Raw genomic sequence first — 6,000 nt, 5'->3', positions numbered from 1 at the left:
AGGCCATTTCAGCAGCTGCAAGTGGAGGAAGTGGGGAATCAAACCCGGTTCTCCCAGATAAGAGAGCTCTGGCTGACCCAAGGCCATTCCAGCAGCTGCAAGTGGAGGAGTGGGGATTCAAACCTGGTTCTACCAGATAAGAGAGCTATGGCTGACCCAAGGCCATTCCAGCAGCTGCAAGTGGAGGAGTGGGGATTCAAACCCGGTTCTCCCAGATAAGAGAGCTCTGGCTGACCCAAGGGCCATTCTAGCAGCTGCAAGTGGAGGAGTGGGGAATCAAACCCGGTTCTCCCAGATAAGAGAGCTCTGGCTGACCCAAGGCCATTCCAGCAGCTGCAAGTGGAGGAGTGGGGGAATCAAATTCGGTTCTCCCAGATAAGAGAGCTATGGCTGACCCCAAGGCCATTCCAGCAGCTGCAAGTGGAGGAGTGGGGAATCAAATTCGGTTCTCCCAGATAAGAGAGCTCTGGCTGACCCAAGGCCACTCCAGCAGCTTCAAGTGGAGGAGTGGGGAATCAAACTCGGTCTTCCCAGATAAGAGAGCTCTGGCTGACCCAAGGCCATTCCAGCAGCTGCAAGTGGAGGAGTGGGGAATCAAACTCGGTCTTCCCAGATAAGAGAGCTCTGGCTGACCCAAGGCCATTCCAGCAGCTGCAAGTGGAGGGAGTGGGGAATCAAACTCGGTCTTCCCAGATAAGAGAGCTCTGGCTGACCCAAGGCCATTCCAGCAGCTGCAAGTGGAGGAGTGGGGAATCAAACTCGGTCTTCCCAGATAAGAGAGCTCTGGCTGACCCAAGGCCATTCCGGCAGCTGCAAGTGGAGGAGTGGGGAATCAAACTCGGTTCTCCCAGATAAGAGAGCTCTGGCTGACCCAAGGCCATTCCAGCAGCTGCAAGTGGAGGAGTGGGTAATCAAACCCGGTTCTCCCAGATAAGAGAGCTCTGGCTGACCCAAGGCCATTCCAGCAGCTGCAAGCGGAGGAGTGGGGAATCAAACCCGGTTCTCCCAGATAAGAGAGCTCAGGCTGACCCAAGGCCATTCCAGCAGCTGCAAGTGGAGGAGTGGGGAATCAAACCGGTTCTCCCAGATAAGAGAGCTCTGGCTGACCCAAGGCCATCCCAGCAGCTGCAAGTGGAGGAGTGGGGAATCAAACCCGGTTCTCCCAGATAAGAGAGCTCTGGCTGACCCAAGGCCATTCCAGCAGCTGCAAGTGGAGGAGTGGGGAATCAAACCCGGTTCTCCCAGATAAGAGAGCTCTGGCTGACCCAAGGCCATTCCAGCAGCTGCAAGCGGAGGAGTGGGGAATCAAACCCGGTTCTCCCAGATAAGAGAGCTCTGGCTGACCCAAGGCCATGCTAGCAGCTGCAAGTGGAGGAGTGGGGAATCAAATCCGGTTCTCCCAGATAAGAGAGCTCTGGCTGACCCAAGGCCATTCCAGCAGCTGCAAGTGGAGGAGTGGGGAATCAAACCCGGTTCTCCCAGATAAGAGAGCTCTGGCTGACCCAAGGCCATGCCAGCAGCTGCAAGTGGAGGAGTGGGGAATCAAATCCGGTTCTCCCAGATAAGAGAGCTCTGGCTGACCCAAGGCCATCCCAGCAGCTGCAAGTGGAGGAGTGGGGAATCAAATCCGGTTCTCCCAGATAAGAGAGCTCTGGCTGACCCAAGGCCATTCCAGCAGCTGCAAGTGGAGGAGTGGGGAATCAAATCCGGTTCTCCCAGATAAGAGAGGCTCTGGCTGACCCAAGGCCATCCCAGCAGCTGCAAGTGGAGGAGTGGGGAATCAAACCCGGTTCCCCCAGATAAGAGAGCTCTGGCTGACCCAAGGCCATCCCAGCAGCTGCAAGTGGAGGAGTGGGGAATCAAACCTGGTTCTCCCAGATAAGAGAGCTCTGGGCTGACCCAAGGCCATCCCAGCAGCTGCAAGTGGTGGAGTGGGGAATCAAACCCGGTTCTCCCAGATAAGAGAGCTCTGGCTGACCCAAGGCCATTCCAGCAGCTGCAAGTGGAGGAGTGGGGAATCAAACCCGGTTCTCCCAGATAAGAGAGCTCTGGCTGACCCAAGGCCATTCCAGCAGCTGCAAGTGGAGGAGTGGGGAATCAAACCCGGTTCTCCCAGATAAGAGAGCTCTGGCTGACCCAAGGCCATTCCAGCAGCTGCAAGTGGAGGAGTGGGGAATCAAACCCGGTTCTCCCAGATAAGAGAGCTCTGGCTGACCCAAGGCCATTCCAGCAGGTGCAAGTGGAGGAGTGGGGAATCAAACCCGGTTTTTCCCAGATAAGAGAGCTATGACTGACCCAAGGCCATTCCAGCAGCTGCAAGTGGAGGAGTGGGAATCAAACCCGGTTCTCCCAGATAAGAGAGCTCTGGCTGACCCAAGGGCCATCCCAGCAGCTGCAAGTGGAGGAGTGGGGAATCAAACCCGGTTCTCCCAGATAAGAGAGATCTGGCTGACCCAAGGCCATTCCAGCAGCTGCAAGTGGAGGAGTGGGGAATCAAATCCGGTTCTCCCAGATAAGAGAGCTCTGGCTGACCCAAGGCCATCCCAGCAGCTGCAAGTGGAGGAGTGGGGAATCAAACCGGTTCTCCCAGATAAGAGAGCTCTGGCTGACCCAAGGCCATCCCAGAAGCTGCAAGTGGAGGAGTGGGGAATCAAACCTGGTTCTCCCAGATAAGAGAGCTCTGGCTGACCCAAGGCCATCCCAGCAGCTGCAAGTGGTGGAGTGGGGAATCAAACCCGGTTCTCCCAGATAAGAGAGCTCTGGCTGACCCAAGGCCATTCCAGCAGCTGCAAGTGGAGGAGTGGGGAATCAAACCCGGTTCTCCCAGATAAGAGAGCTCTGGCTGACCCAAGGCCATTCCAGCAGCTGCAAGTGGAGGAGTGGGGAATCAAACCCGGTTCTCCCAGATAAGAGAGCTCTGGCTGACCCAAGGCCATTCCAGCAGCTGCAAGTGGAGGAGTGGGGAATCAAACCCGGTTCTCCCAGATAAGAGAGCTCTGGCTGACCCAAGGCCATTCCAGCAGCTGCAAGTGGAGGAGTGGGGAATCAAACCCGGTTCTCCCAGATAAGAGAGCTCTGGCTGACCCAAGGCCATTCCAGCAGCTGCAAGTGGAGGAGCGGGGAATCAAACCCGGTTCTCCCAGATAAGAGAGCTCTGGCTGACCCAAGGCCATTCCAGCAGCTGCAAGTGGAGGAGGGGGGAATCAAACCCGGTTGTCCCCAGATAAGAGAGCTCTGGCTGACCCAAGGCCATTCCAGCAGCTGCAAGTGGAGGAGCGGGGGAATCAAACCCGGTTGTCCCAGATAAGAGAGCTCTGGCTGACCCAAGGCCATTCCAGCAGCTGCAAGTGGAGGAGCGGGGAATCAAACCCGGTTTGTCCCAGATAAGAGAGCTCTGGCTGACCCAAGGCCATTCCAGCAGCTGCAAGTGGAGGAGTGGGGAATCAAACCCGGTTCTCCCAGATAAGAGAGCTCTGGCTGACCCAAGGCCATTCCAGCAGCTGCAAGCGGAGGAGCGGGGAATCAAACCCGGTTGTCCCAGATAAGAGAGCTCTGGCTGACCCAAGGCCATTCCAGCAGCTGCAAGCGGAGGAGTGGGGAATCAAACCCGGTTCTCCCAGATAAGAGAGCTCTGGCTGACCCAAGGCCATTCCAGCAGGTACAAGTGGAGGAGTGGGGAATCAAACCCGGTTCTCCCAGATAAGAGAGCTCTGGCTGACCCAAGGCCATTCCAGCAGCTGCAAGTGGAGGAGCGGGGAATCAAACCCGGTTGTCCCAGATAAGAGAGCTCTGGCTGACCCAAGGCCATTCCAGCAGCTGCAAGTGGAGGAGCGGGGAATCAAACCCGGTTGTCCCAGATAAGAGAGCTCTGGCTGACCCAAGGCCATTCCAGCAGCTGCAAGTGGAGGAGCGGGGAATCAAACCCGGTTCTCCCAGATAAGAGAGCTCTGGCTGACCCAAGGCCATTCCAGCAGCTGCAAGTGGAGGAGCGGGGAATCAAACCCGGTTGTCCCAGATAAGAGAGCTCTGGCTGACCCAAGGCCATTCCAGCAGGTGCAAGTGGAGGAGCGGGGAATCAAACCCGGTTCTCCCAGATAAGAGAGCTCTGGCTGACCCAAGGGCCATTCCAGCAGGTACAAGTGGAGGAGGGGGAAATCAAACCCGGTTCTCCCAGATAAGAGAGCTCTGGCTGACCCAAGGCCATTCCAGCAGCTGCAAGTGGAGGGAGTGGGGAATCAAACCCGGTTCTCCCAGATAAGAGAGCTCTGGCTGACCCAAGGCCATTCCATCAGGTGCAAGTGGAGGAGCGGGGAATCAAACCCGGTTCTCCCAGATAAGAGAGCTCTGGCTGACCCAAGGCCATTCCAGCAGCTGCAAGTGGAGGAGTGGGGAATCAAACCCGGTTTTCCCAGATAAGAGAGCTATGACTGACCCAAGGCCATTCCAGCAGCTGCAAGTGGAGGAGTGGGGAATCAAACCCGGGTTCTCCCAGATAAGAGAGCTCTGGCTGACCCAAGGCCATCCCAGCAGCTGCAAGTGGAGGAGTGGGGAATCAAACCCGGTTCTCCCAGATAAGAGAGATCTGGCTGACCCAAGGCCATTCCAGCAGCTGCAAGTGGAGGAGTGGGGAATCAAATCCGGTTCTCCCAGATAAGAGAGCTCTGGCTGACCCAAGGCCATCCCAGCAGCTGCAAGTGGAGGAGTGGGGAATCAAACCCGTTCTCCCAGATAAGAGAGCTCTGGCTGACCCAAGGCCATCCCAGCAGCTGCAAGTGGAGGAGTGGGGAATCAAACCTGGTTCTCCCAGATAAGAGAGCTCTGGCTGACCCAAGGCCATCCCAGCAGCTGCAAGTGGTGGAGTGGGGAATCAAACCCGGTTCTCCCAGATAAGAGAGCTCTGGCTGACCCAAGGCCATTCCAGCAGCTGCAAGTGGAGGAGTGGGAATCAAACCCGGTTCTCCCAGATAAGAGAGCTCTGGCTGACCCAAGGCCATTCCCAGCAGCTGCAAGTGGAGGAGTGGGGAATCAAACCCGGTTCTCCCAGATAAGAGAGCTCTGGCTGACCCAAGGCCATTCCAGCAGCTGCAAGTGGAGGAGTGGGGAATCAAAACCCGGTTCTCCCAGATAAGAGAGCTCTGGCCTGACCCAAGGCCATTCCAGCAGGTGCAAGTGGAGGAGTGGGGAATCAAACCCAGTTTTCCCAGATAAGAGAGCTATGACTGACCCAAGGCCATTCCAGCAGCTGCAAGTGGAGGAGTGGGGAATCAAACCCGGTTCTCCCAGATAAGAGAGCTCTGGCTGACCCAAGGCCATTCCAGCAGCTGCAAGTGGAGGAGCGGGGAATCAAACCCGGTTCTCCCAGATAAGAGAGCTCTGGCTGACCCAAGGCCATTCCAGCAGCTGCAAGTGGAGGAGGGGGGAATCAAACCCGGTTGTCCCAGATAAGAGAGCTCTGGCTGACCCAAGGCCATTCCAGCAGCTGCAAGTGGAGGAAGTGGGGAATCAAACCCGGTTGTCCCAGATAAGAGAGCTCTGGCTGACCCAAGGCCATTCCAGCAGCTGCAAGTGGAGGAGCGGGGAATCAAACCCGGGTTGTCCCAGATAAGAGAGCTCTGGCTGACCCAAGGCCATTCCAGCAGCTGCAAGTGGAGGAGTGGGGAATCAAACCCGGTTCTCCCAGATAAGAGAGCTCTGGCTGACCCAAGGCCATTCCAGCAGCTGCAAGCGGAGGAGCGGGGAATCAAACCCGGTTGTCCCAGATAAGAGAGCTCTGGCTGACCCAAGGCCATTCCAGCAGCTGCAAGCGGAGGAGTGGGGAATCAAACCCGGTTCTCCAGATAAGAGAGCTCTGGCTGACCCAAGGCCATTCCAGCAGGTACAAGTGGAGGAGTGGGGAATCAAACCCGGTTGTCCCAGATAAGAGAGCTCTGGCTGACCCAAGGCCATTCCAGCAGCTGCAAGTGGAGGAGCGGGGAATCAAACCCGGTTGTCCCAGATAAG

The sequence above is a fragment of the Heteronotia binoei genome, chromosome 20 (genome assembly GCF_032191835.1).
Source record: "Heteronotia binoei isolate CCM8104 ecotype False Entrance Well chromosome 20, APGP_CSIRO_Hbin_v1, whole genome shotgun sequence".
NCBI lineage: Eukaryota > Metazoa > Chordata > Lepidosauria > Squamata > Gekkonidae > Heteronotia > Heteronotia binoei.
Note: the sequence above shows the minus strand (reverse complement) of the source record.